Source organism: Lissotriton vulgaris, chromosome 1_1 (genome assembly GCF_964263255.1).
Source record: "Lissotriton vulgaris chromosome 1_1, aLisVul1.2, whole genome shotgun sequence".
Classification (NCBI taxonomy): Eukaryota; Metazoa; Chordata; class Amphibia; order Caudata; family Salamandridae; genus Lissotriton; species Lissotriton vulgaris.
In genome coordinates, this window is record NC_141685.1 from 941,023,659 (window position 1) to 941,037,888 (window position 14,230).

The window sequence follows — 14,230 nt, forward strand, 5'->3', positions numbered from 1 at the left end:
CTATGACAGTATATAAAACTTTCCAGGTTTTTTTCCTGCATCAGTTGTACTCTCTACGCATGCGCAGCCTTGTTTGCAAGTGCACTTTTCTTTTTCTTTTTCTTCAAGTTCGCCAAGCAAACCTCTCCTGATTTTAGGTATTAAATTTGCCGCTTTGTTTTCCCGGGTCGTGTGTGTCATCCGGTGCTATACTTTTGTAATATATTAATAAACATATTGTATGTATATTTATTTGAAATATAGTGTTGAGGCGCCAAACGTTGATTACATACTCCTTTCAACCGCCATTTTACTAGTTTTCCTCCATTATTTTTATTATACCTGTTACTTTCATTATACCCTGCGCCTATTTTCTCTGTGATCGATGAGATTTCCTGCCACAGACACCTCGGTGTTTGTCCTTGGCCTCCGATCTTATCAGACTTGGTCACACGTATACCTAGCAACTAATTTGAAGGACGTAAGCTGCAGCCATTAGAACGCGTGTTCGTCAAGAAAAAAATCTTATTAAGATTATGCGTTTATTATGCGTGGACAATGCATACTAGTTGTAAAAGCATGTGAGGTAAAGCGATATGCGTGCTAATGCTTTTTGTGGTGACGGTCACGCATGCTTATGAACCGGGTCTGGGCATGGTGGAGTCTAGGGCAGCAGGCGGAGGGCCATGCAGCTCCACTCATACAATATAGGATTTTTAATAGTTTAAAAAACATAATTTCATAATTATCCTAGATTAAGTCTTTTGTTAGTATGTTCATTAAATACATGAATATATGTTTTTAAACAATTTAAAACATTTGCGTGTTTCGCGTACGGGGCGCCGTACATGACGTCACACAGAAGGTTTTATGTGACTCGTAACGTCAAAGCGTATTCGTAGCATATGCTGAGAATGAGTAGCAGTATAAACTATGGTGCAATCACTCCCTCACTGTCAAATCAGAGCACAGGGCGCGCTATGAGAATGGTTAGAAGTGGTCACTCATTGGAGATCCAATTCAGGTGTGTGGCTTTTCCACAGTATCATAACGTTATTTTTTAACCTGTTTAAGTTTGAGGTTTGCACGAAATACTATGCTATAGGCAGATATGTATGTTTAGGCAGCGCTTATGTCCATGAAGACTGGGTATTACCATTTACATATAGGTGCCTGAGGGAGGGAAAAGAAGTCTATCTGAATGGCGAGGATTGCACAATAGCAGCAGATCACTCCTTAATTTATAGACACATACAATTGCATGGCTCTTGTAAACAAGATGCGCCTAGTTTGGACTGAGTTTGGAAAGGTAGTCCGACACCTGCTATCATAACAACATTCAGTTTACTGGAAACGGGAGTTCTTTACTTTGAAATAATGGAGATTGTTGTACAATGTTAGCAGGCGTCGCTTACATGATTACGGTAACTGAGCGTGTGGTTTGACTAAAAGAAAGTTGTGTTAACTCCTCTGCATGGGAAGCTGGATGTTTCCATCTGGCTGTCGATTTCGACCTTGAAAGCAGAGTCAACCTAATGAGTCGTATAAGAGCACTATTGTCTCAAAAAGAGGTCGCTATTATATCTGCTGCAGAAACATTTGTCCTTCATGTAGCAAACACCCGCACAGAAGTGCATGATTTGGTTGACGGCATTGGCCGACGGCAGCACTACCTTGCTGGTGCTGCTGTCGGCCAATGGCCGACGCGACTGCGCCTGTTTTTTAAAATGGCCGCACTGTCGCATAAAAGCGGAAGCAGCCAACGGGTTAATGTGTCCTTGACTATGGGGTTACCTTACTTTTTTAAAGTTAGAAGCAGTGGCCTTGCGACTTCTGTAGAAAGTATATTTTGTGTCTTGTCGGTGTTTTTTCATTCGATTTTTTCCAGCATCTTTGGCGGATTCTCCTTAATGCTCACATTAGTTGCCGGTGTGTTTGTATAAATTTGTTAACTTAAATATGGATGCACATCTTGCAGCAGACGAGAATATGTCCCTGTTGTTGCTGGTCCGCAACCGAATGCTTACTTATTACGGAGCGCTGCCTCTGGCTACATTGAGTGCAGCTTAAGGATTATCGTTTCGATTTTCCTTTTTCATATGCGTTCAACCTGTCTTCTATCGCCTGAGCTGCGATTTCGACTGGGCCCTGCATTTGTGACTCTGCAGTACGGAGTCTCCCAATGCGGATTATGATCAGCTGATGAGCGCCTTAGTTGCTCATGAATTGCTCTGTTCTGGCGGCGGTACTATGGCCTTAGCAGCGATACATGGAATAATGGGACGTTGGAATGTTTTTGCAGCGGCGCATGACTTCTTGGCACGCAATTACATTGAAGATGACCCGAGTTTTCCTCTGATGGTGATAGAGGCTCCGGTTGTTGAGGAACATGTATGTTCATTCCCACTATTGAATTGGATGGCTGAAATGTTTTCAGATGAGAACAATGACTTCCTCTTAGAAGCTGTTGCTACATACTGTGCTTACACGCTGTTGGATTAAGACTCTTTGATTTTTCTACGTATTCTTTATTATTTAGCTACTGCTTTCTATCAAAGAGCAAATAACTTTTTTTTGGAAATGTGAACTTGACTCTGCTTTTTAGGCTTGGACTCTGCGTTTCTAATTCGCCCACGTTTATATCACGTGCTTCGATCAAGGAAGGGTGTCGTGGGGCTGAGCCTTGCACTCACACCCCGTTAAGTTAGCATGGGTTTATTAGAAGCTTACACGCTATTTTTGCTTTCCTGCTCTGCTTTGCACATGACACGTACTTGTGATATTGTTTAGAGAACTATGAGTATTTTGGTTTAAATGAGAATAGTTTGGTATGCTAGATTTGTAAACTGCCTCGCTAGTTTTGTGTGTATAGTGAGAGCATGGAACATCAAGGTTATCTTGAATACTGTGTGTTTTATTCAGAATGATTCTCACACGTTCGAGCAATAACACATATGCAGATGTGGCCACCTCTCATACTTGCGCATTTCATAATGCATTGTGGAGGCAAAGTTACACACAGTTGGAGAACTTTTGTACGTTGACAGTTTGTGGAGCACTGAATGTGATGCACTACTGCTGATTACCAGAGGTATGGGTCTGCCCATGTAATCCTATGAGAATTTCTGTAGTTATAAACTAATCTGTTAGGTAGGGAGGGTGAAATGTAGGTATATTTTACATTTGTTTACCTTTAGCATTATAGGATGCTTTTTCCGTTTGTATTTGATAGAATAGTAACAATGCTGACAACCTTGTTTCTGATAATATGTTTGGTTGTATTATCTAAGGTACTGTGCATGAGATTATGGCGTTAGAAGTAAACATTTCAAAGTTGCACGTGTCTTTATTTACATCTTGTTTTGGACTGGTGTCAGACTATAATGAAAGAGTGCTCTTGTTATCCAGTTTACTTCGTGTAATTTAAGTCGCAAGTTCTGGGTTGACTAGTTGATGGTGTTTTTGCTCTAGTGCGAAGAACCAATGAGTGACTAATTGCTAGTCTGGTAGGGGGTTTGTGTAGTAAGGTGGGTTTTGGTACACCGTAATTCACTGAGGTCCTAAGTCTTTATGCATAGTTCTGTGTATGAGCAGAATTCCTGGAACAGTAGCTACAACAAAAAAGCTCGATAAAGGGCTTGCACTTTGAATATGAATATAAAATAGAAGAATAGTTGATAATCACAGCTAAGGAATTAAGTAATTAGATGTGTGTATGTGTGGATGATGTGTAGATTGAGTGGAAGATGAAAAACATGAAAAATAAGAAAGGCTGGAGAGACGCAAACTACCCACTGCATTGTCAGTGAAGTGGATCTTTGAATTTTCAGGTTATTACACAGATAGGGTGTTGGATTCTGCAGTGAGAGCAAGAGAAACTAGTACTACATCTAAGGAAGAAAGCTAGTGCATAAAGTACACACAGTTCGGCAGATTTACAAGCTTGTGGGAAAAATGATGCAAAAGTGTCGCAATGGGCTTGTAAACCTGCCCCAGTGTGGGGTAGAAAAGACGCAAGAAAGGACGGAAGTGTGCAAATTAACCACTGCTATTCATGGGTAGTAGTTGCCAAGAAGGCTGAATAAATGGCCTGCACTTTGAATTTAAATTAAAGAAGAATAATTGAGAAGCTCAGCGAAGAATGGTAGCAAGTAGGTGTGTGTATTTGTGGTTGTTGTGTTGATTGAGTGGAAGATGATTAAGGTGAAAAATTAGAGAGGTTGCAGAGATGCAAACTTTCCATTTCTTTGTAAAGGAAGTAGGTGTTTAGTTTTCCAGTGCATATATATATTCTCTGAAAAAAACCATAGGCTTCAGCCATGTTGTAGTTAGGAATTAGCATTTAAAAAACCTTGCAAATTCACTGAAAAAACCATAGGTTTGACATTGTTATAGTTAGGAATTAGCATTTAAAAAACCTTGGAAATTCACTGAAAAAACCACAGGTTTCATGTATGTTATAGTTAGCTGGTCACTTCACTCATACAAAACCTCTATTCTCCTGTTATAGTTAGTTCAGCTAACTTTAACTCGCGTTTCCACAATGCATTGCTGATGACGTCACATATAACATCACTCATGACATGGTCAGTGACATCACTCATGACATCTCTCATGACATCTCAAATGACATCACTGATGACATCAATGTCCAGCTAACTATAACATGTATGAAACCTATGTTTTTTTCAGTGAATTTCCAAGGTTTTTTAAATGCTAATTCCTAACTATAACGTGTGTCAAACCTATGGTTTTTTCAGTCAAATGTGGCAAAAGACGGGGTTTTAATTATGTCACGTGCAGAGGAAATGAATGTCCTGTCCCAAGACAGGAGGGACACGCTAAGACCCCGGAAGAAGCAGCCACAGCAAAAAGGCACGCCAATGCCAAGCGGGGGGCAAGGAGGAGGTGCAACAGGAGGCGCAAACGCAAACAAACCGCCCAAGAAAGCCACGAAAGGCAGGTGGAATCGGAAGTAAATCTGAAGTACACCGCCAATACTGTAATCAATCTCTCTGATGTCGTTCTTAATAAGGCTGAATGTCAAATACTGTCTCTTGGACTTTCCTTCAGCCCAGAGAGCAATTTCAATTATTCTGAAACCCGGATGGTTGTTTTTAGATTTATTCGTAAACTGAAATTGCAAAAACACCACAAAACAAAGGCCAAGAAAGAGAAGACCAACATCCCTCAATATGCAAATAGCCCACCGCTGCTTTCCGCAGGGGATGTAGATTTGTTCCTTGATCTGCAACAACTACAGGGGGACCAAAATGAGCCTACTGGTGCCCTGGGATTAGAAGGTATGGATTTTGGTAGCACCATAAAGACGCCATTTAAACCAAAATCAGTCTTTTTGCCAATAATGATGCATGACAACTTGGATCGATTTCATGAACTTGTTGCCTCTGATTTAAAAGACCTATACAGAGTCACTAATCATGGTGGCACCAAAATGAACTGTAAACAACAGTGCTACATTGAACTGATGAAGAAATTACAGGCCAATGAGGAACTTGTGATAAAACAATCTGACAAGGGGGGCAACATTGTCCTGTGGCCGCGACTCATGTATATGGAGGAGGCTTACCGTCAATTGAATGATGTATCTTGCTATAAACGTAGTAATTTACAAATGGTGAAGTCATCTTGGTTGGATTATTATGGGAAATTGGTAGCTTGGAAAAGCAGTGGGCTTATTAGCAATGATGAATATCTATTCTTGCATAATGATTACCCTGCTGTACCTTCTATATACTTCCTTCCCAAGGTGCACAAGAACATCCACAAACCCCCAGGTCGCCCCATAATCTCAGCCATTGGTAGCCTAACTGAAAACACATCCAAATACGTAGATTATTTTCTACAGGAATGGGTGCTTGCATTGCCATCTTACGTCAGGGATACTTCGGACTTCTTAAGAAAAATTCATGAAAGTAACTGTCTGATGACTTGATTTTAATTACCATGGACGTTGCTTCCCTCTACACTTCTATTGGTCATCAGGATGGGATCAAAGCGGTTGAGTATTATCTAAATCGCAGACCTGCATGTTTTATGCTTCACAACAAAATGTTGATTGATATGATCAAAATGTGTTTGGAACATAACTATTTCACTTTTGACAACACTGTTTTTCAGCAAATCAGGGGGTTGCCATGGGGGCCTGCTTCTCCCCTAGCTATGCCTGCCTACATATGGGCTGGTGGGAGGAGCAGGTCCTGAAACAAGAACATGCGGCAACCTTGAGGACACATGCCCCTCTTTGGCTTAGGTATATAGATGACCTCTTCCTTTTGTGGAGGGGGTCAGAGGACCTGGCCAGAGACTTTATTAACAGTCTTAATACCAATCAACTGAATTTAGAGTTCACTGCCCAAATGAGTAAGGTGTCGGTAGTCTTCCTCGATGTGGAGGTGTACATTTGTAATAACAGGATATGTACCAGACTACATCGCACACCGACCGCTGGGAACTCAGTATTACATGCATCTAGCCACCATCCCCAACATTTGATTAACAAATAAAACCGAGGATCAACATTTAAAAAGCAGAATTTAAGAAGAGACAAAAGTTGAAGGACAGTGAAGAGACAGAAGAGGATAGAAGCTAATTTGTGTCAACGGGCAATAAATAGTTACAAAATTAAAAGTTATTTTGCCTCCTTTTTCCCAAAGTTTGTGACATGATGAAGCCGTCCTGGGCAATTAGCCGCTAAATCATTAAAACGATTATATAAACTGTGCAATTAAGTAGCTGTATACAATTAATTTCCGGCTGACTGTGTTAAATCGCTATTTTTGTCCAGTTCTTTTGCCGCTATTTTCCAAAAGTTTATAGCTCTGCAGGACAGTTGAATAGGCCTAAACATGTTGTTTGTTGGATTACTGGGGGAAACATGGATGGTTGGAATATATATGTGACACCTGTAAAAATAGCTCACATTATTGGCATTGCAGTGTAACATAGTTTTAATGCAAATGAAAGGATTTAATTAAGTTGTTCACATGTTGAATGTCTGTCTGTTGCATAAATAATAATCTCCTTCTGTTTGCTTTGTACATCCTAAGTTGGCAGGGTATGCCCAGACATGGGTCCCTTGCTCACTTGGCCACTGGATTCAAGCTAGCCTAGCTGATGAGGGGTGTTACCCCGAAACCAGTCCCAGGATGCTTGTTTCCGATCCAGGGAAGACCTGGCTTTGCAGTTCGGGCTAGACTGTTCCCATGAGACTCAGGGTCAAGACTGATTTGCATATAGCTTTGTCTGAACTGTGGTGGCGAAGTGAGCTATAGAATGATAATGGATTTAACCCAGATCTGTGACTGGGGGTAAATGTCTGAAAAGTTTCAGCGCTCCGTCCACCATCTCCTTGTGTTTGCATGGTATGCCCAGACGTGGGTCCATTTCTCACTTTGCCACTGGATTCAAACTAGCCGTGCTGATGAGGAGTGTTACCCCAAAACTTGTCCCAGGATGATTGTTTCTGGTCCAGGGAAGACCTGGCTTGGCAGTTCGGGCTGGACTGTTCCCATGAGGCACAGGGTCAAAACTGATTTGCATATAGCTGGGTCTGAACTGGGCGTGGAATGGGGGCATATGGAGGAAACACATTTTTAGTCGCAAATGCTGCGAACCGCAAAAAACAGCGTTTGCAACAAAAAATTCGCAAATCACGATGTATCGATTTCTTATACTGCGAAAATAAAAATCTGCGAATAACCTTGCGATTTCTAAAATTGCAATTTTCTATGTTTGCGAAAATCGCAAAATGGAAATCGCAATTTAAGAAATCGCAAGTAAATGTTTGAAAAATTAGCAAATTGGCAAATTTGCAAATTAAGAAATTGCATTTAACACCAAGTGCATGCATGTGGTAACCAGGAGCAAGGTACCTAAACCAGCCCACAATGCAACAGACCTTTCCACAATGGCAGCACTATATGTGATAGCCAGGAGGCTGTGTATTCAGGCTCTTGCACAGAGAAGAATGAGACAAGAACATATCTTCAGGCTGCGCGTCACTCTGTTCCAGCAGACTGAAGAGGAGATCCATGACAAGTACAGGCTGCACCCACAGACCATCTTGGACCTGATTGAGGAGCTGATACCCTATGTGGAACATCCAACACGCAGGACCCAAACAATTCCCACCCATGTGCAGGCCCTGTGCTCACTGCACTTCCTAGCCTCAGGGAGTTTTCAAGGGGTCATAGCAGAGGTTGTCGGGGTCTCATAGAGTGCCCTGTCGTGCTCTTTCTATGCCTTTCTAGATGCAATGCTACAGAGGCTATCACATCACATATACTTCCCCAGCACCCAAAAGGCACTACAGCAAACAAAACTTGACTTCTACCAGATTGCACGTTTCCCCCACGTCATTGGCTGCATTGATGGGACCCATGTGGCCATCACACCCCCATCTGCAACTGAATATGTCTACAGAAACCGTAAATGCTACAATTCCCTGAATATATAGATTGTGTGCAATGCTAAGTATATCATCAATGACATTGTACTTAAATACCCTGGCAGTACACATGACTCTTTCATCTTTAGACATAGTGGGATACACAGAGGTCTGAGTGCTGGAGAGTTTGGAGAGGGATACCTGCTAGGTAAATGCATGGCACACATCCATCCATCCACTACATCTCCTGAGGGGGGGACAGTGACTCACCTATTGTGTCTATTCCTGCAGGTGACAGTGCCTATGCAGTGCGGGACTTCATCCTGACCCCATGCCTGGGTCCAGCCAATGCAAGGGAGACGAGATACAACAGAGCACACAGATCTACGGGCTGTGTCATAGAGCGTACGTTTGGAATCCTAAAGAGACGGTTCTGGTGCCTGCATAAAAGCAGAGGAGCACTGCAATACAGCCCTGACACCTGCTGTAAGATTGTGGCAAGCTGTGCAATGCTCCATAACATGGCTATGAGGAAAGGCACCACAATTGACGTGACCGATACAGATACATCAGTTGACGATTGCCCTGCTCCCCCTGGCAGACCAGCATCAGGAGTTGGGGCAGCTGCCGGACGTCAGAGACAGACTGAGATCACATAGAACTACTTCTAAGTGAGTAATGATGACATGAGGCAAAATGATGATTTAGATCAGTGCTGTGTTTATTCATATTTCAAACACATTGACTGTTGCTGTACCCAGCACATGTCATGTCCACAGTGCAGGTAGTTCTTAAAAAAGTGTTTCATTTGTATTAATGGGTTACATCACCCATTGACGCAACTGTTTAACTGTATAGTTCACCTCCTTCGTGGCAGATTGGTGCAGGTCGGTCTCCAGGCTGAGTGCCTTCCGTTGTGTGCCTAGGTACTGCACCTTGTCTGTCACTGCACCTTCTTGCAACTGGCAATGTTGGTGTGTTGCTACTACGACTTGATGTCTCCTCACTCTCCCCCGAGACCATGAGTGCTGTTCCACCTGAGTCTGCTGTCTGCATCTGCTCAACTGCACTGGTGACCTGCGCCAGGCCTCTTGCAATGTCGTGGCAGCAATGTGACATTTCCACCTGCATGCTGCGACGGGTCAAGTTGCTGGGGATGGTGCACAGGTGGTTCACCGCCTTTATGTAGTTATGCAGCCCTGTCCCTGGCGTCTTGGTCATGCTTCAAAGTGACACAGAGGTCACGTATGGCACCTGCCATGGCCATGATGCCCTCCCCATGTAGCACTGATTCTTGTTGAGTCTGCTGAGCTGCCTATTAATAGAGCGCAATGATATCTGTTGCAGGCGCTGTACCTGCAGCATGCTGTTTTCAAGACCAGCAAAGACTGTGTGTTCTTCATTGGTGGCAGTGCTGGACCTGGGTCTTGGCCTGCGTGTGTCTGTTCCTGGCATACTCATTTGTGGGGTTTTCTGCTCACGCATGTGTGACACACCCTGCCTTGCCTCTCTTTGCTCACTCTCCTCCCCTGAAGCCTCTTGGTCATCCTCCAATGATGGCAGTGGGGGCATATATGTGTGCTTCCTGCGCATGATGGTGTGTGCTCTGTGTCTTCACTTGATTCCCATCATCAGCCTGGTCCTCAGCATTTCCAAACTCATCTCCCTCTGCACTGTCATCAAGTGTCCTGGATTGTGCTGTGGGTGTAGAGGGGAATACATGATTTTGTGTCATTGTCTGCATTTTACACTCAATAAAGTTTCAACAATTTGTCTTGGCTAACTTCTGACACTGTCTTATTCCCTTATCACTGATCCACATGTTGCATTTAATTTCCTATGTCTCATGGACACACTATCATACATCTGACTACGACTCCCATGATGCATTGCTGGGTGTGCTGTAAAAAGTGGACAGGAGTGACGTGTTGTTTCTATTTTGCGCATTCCTGAATGTGTGCATGGGATGGGGATCTGTGCAGATATATTTGGCATGCATCTTACCTTGGCTGCTGGTTGCAGGGTCGGAGCTGTCTATGTCAGCCACACCACTAACACTCTCAGACAGGTGGGTAGACTCCACCAGCTCCTCATGGGGTGTTGGGTCTGCTGCTGTGGATGATCCTCCTCCTGTCATAATTGACTCCTTCAGTCTGGCTGCCAGCCTCTCCTTCGATCTTTCCCGCATGTCATACCACCTCTTTCGCAATTGTTCCACAGTGCGATGAGTCACACCCACAGAATTTACTTTTTTTTGAATGTCCAGCCAGATCTTTCTTTTCCTGGACTCAGGGACCCGCAGTGCATTTTTCCCAAAGAGGAGCTCATGGCTGCACACCATCTCCTCTATGAGCACCTCCTTCTCCTTGTCAGAGAATTTGTGTTTCCTCTTTCTTTTTTCTCCCTCCTTGCCCTTGTGTTGCTTCTGGGACTCCATTGGGCTTGCTCCTCTGCAGGGCTGACTCCTCACACTCTCCAAACAGCCTCTAACTGTGGCTCAGGCAATCAGGTGCAGCAAATAACTCCACCTTCCTGGTTGTAATGTCCTCAGGCTGCACCTGTATTGCAGATTCCCGTTTTTGCGATTTCGCAATTAAGGAATCACAAATCTTGTTTCTGAGACTTTTTTGCGATTTTTAAGAAATCGCTATTCATTAGCGATTTTTTAAATGCATCCCGATTTGCAAATCTCAAACTGGGAATCGTAAAATATTGCAATTTGAGATTCGCAAAACAGGATTTTCATACATATGCCCCTAAGTGAGCTAAAGACCGATTATGGATTCAACACATAACTATGACTGAGGGTGAGCGTCTGAAAACTTTCAGTGCTCCGTCCATCATCTCCTTGTGTTTGCATAAATAATGTGAGCCCTGTGCAGAGTCCATTATTGTTACATGGGCTGGATTCATTGCAAGGTATGCACAATTGATTTACCTTCTTTAGTGATGGAACTATACGATTTTTTCAGGTACTTGCCTGTGTAACGAATTCATGTCATGGCGTGTGTATCTAAATTGCAAACCTGTCTTAAGACCCCCTTACGTGGTGCTGCATGTGTGCACCTTCATTTCACTTTTTTTTAGGCAAAAGTTTGGAGTGGTATTTGCAATGATATTTGTCACAGCAGTAGCATGCGTGGTTGGGTTCTTGGAACACATAGCCATGGCTGCAGGGTACAGAGACCTTACACTGCCACACACAGATGAAAAATATTAGAGGGAACATTACCTGCGACTCATAGTTTTCAATTTCGACCATCTTACAATTATACATGAGTTATGTGCAAATGAGTCCTCTTGTGTAGACAATGGCTGGACACCTGTAGGCATATGTAAAATATTTTGTAATGGTGCAGACAAGTACTGAGTAAATCATTTATCAGCCTAACTGCTCCTTGTAATATATATGTCCTGCATACATTCCAATGTAATAATTCACCCTTTGCTTTTTTTGTAAAAAATGGTTCCTTCTGCATTAAATTAAATAGCATCAACCAATGAAAACATCCAATATCACCCTTAATATACCTCATGAACAGATATGCAGAGACACATACCAGGAAGCCCTATTTGACCTAATAGAAGCATAGATAAAAGGGGGAATTGGAGTCCCTGAACTGCCTTATACTTATAAATGGCTCCTCATAGTTCGAAGCACTGTGTCAGAACCGAGGACACAAACGTAATGCAGATTGTAAAGAACATGGACACAGTAGTTCGAAGTGGAAATGAGGGGACTGTCTGCTTGAACACCAGTTCATCAGAAGCAAAAGTGCAAAACTGTCCATGATACAACAGTCATCTCCGCCATAACAACATCACAGAGTTACTCAAACTACATAGCCTCCAATCATGTAAACTCCCCAACAACAACCTTCAACTGAGAGACCCAGGCCAACCATCAGGCAACCAGTAGTGACTCGCAATCCAGGCAACATGAACTCAGTGCTGAGAGTAGTTGCAATAAATAAGAGCTACTCAGTCAATGTGCAGAATAATGTTTGATGTGAACAATACTATTAGAGATGGACCTGAGTCATTGATACATTTTGTCAGTGAAATGTCAGAGAGAGTAACACATGCAGTCAGTGAAATGTCTGAGATTGTCGCTGCTGTGTGTGTGGCTTTGCATGATGATCCTGCAGCGCATAGACATCATCAACGCCATGTAGAAATCTGTTTTCAGACCTTTGGATGATCAGTAGACATGCTAGCAGATCCAACAGCACATCTCTGCAGACACAATCTAAATATACAAGCTGAGATTCTCAACTGTACTGGAGAGTTTTCTAGGGGGCTACTTCAGGCAAGTTCTTCGCCGAAGAGCTCCAGATTTCTAATGCCACAGTTAAGGTGGCAATTAAACTTGAGGAGAGTGAGTAGTCTTCAAGCCTAAGCAGCACTTCAGGTGTGGAGGAGGCAATGTTATACCACACCAGATGTAATTCTGAGGGATTTGGTGAATGCCCCCAACTGAGATGTGCACTATAGGCCTTAGGAGGAGGAGACAGTAAAATCCATGCTATCCATTGTGTGCCAAATTTTTCTTTATGTGTAACTCAATGGTCAAGTTATTTTCTGTTTAAGTTGTTAAGTCTTGTTCTCTGACTTGTGGTGATGACAAACTTGCCTCCAGTTAGAAGTCTCAGGGACATTAAAGACTTCAATCTACTCATCTATATCACCTGGCCTCTGCCATCTGAGAATTTTGCCCTGCCAAGTGGTGCCACGCCAGTCCGGGGTCCTTGGAAATGGTTTTAAAGTGCTGCAACTAACAAAATCCATCTAAATCATTGTAAGATAAAAATCACAAGTTACTAACCTGTACACTGTAGTTCTCCAGTATTGATATGTTTTATAGATTCACATGCGTGAATCTTCCCCGTCGTCATGGTGGCTGCCCCACGGTAAGAGTAAAATAGAAGTATCAAGCTTTAAACTTATTTCCCCTTGAAATTCAATAGCATTCAGTAATCAGATAACATCAGTTTAGAACATGCAAACTCCAGCCAATCACAGCATAGACCCAGAGAATCCATCCCCTGCAGGGCCACCATACCTCAGATTTTGAGCACAAGTGCTGTTAGCAGATTAACAGAGGTATGGATAGGTGAACCTGAAAGGGGAGGACGGAGGGCCAAATGTGAATCTATAAAGGATATCAATACTGGAGAACCACAGTGTACAGGCAAGTAACTTGTTTTTTCTCCTGTATAGTATCTTTTATAGATTCACATGCTTAAATAGGAAGAGCAAGCAGTAACAATAATCTAAAGAAGGTGGGAAACCAGGTGAACCATCCCACCATGCAAAGAGAGAGGATGAGAAGGGTGCTCAAAACACCAGGAACAGTATCAATCCATTTAGCAGAGTAGCACTTGAGCGTGGAAGGAGCTCGGGCTCTGTTAAGTTTGGATTGGCATTCGTCAGGGAGCACTAACGCTCCAAATTCCGTGTGGTGAGGAGCCAAGCTGACAATTGAAGTTTGTGAAACTGTGGATGAACCACTTGGCCATGGTTCATGGAGAGCAGATTCTCCATTGGTTGTTAACAATTGGCGAAGACTCTGATAAGCAATACAGCTCTGTGTACCAATACTGCCTTGCCCATGCCGGGGCAAGGTGAATAATGCGCAGGGCTCTCACTTGAGTTTCTGCAGAACTTTCGTAATGAGAGGGAATGGCAGGAACACGTAAGCAAATGTTCCTTCCCAGGAAGAGTGGAAGGCGCACCCCAGAGAGCTTGGTTGAGGAAACCTGCTGGATTAAAACTCACATTTTTCTTTGAGTGATGTAGCAAATAAGTCTAGGGTTGGCAACCCCAGCACTGAAATACCCT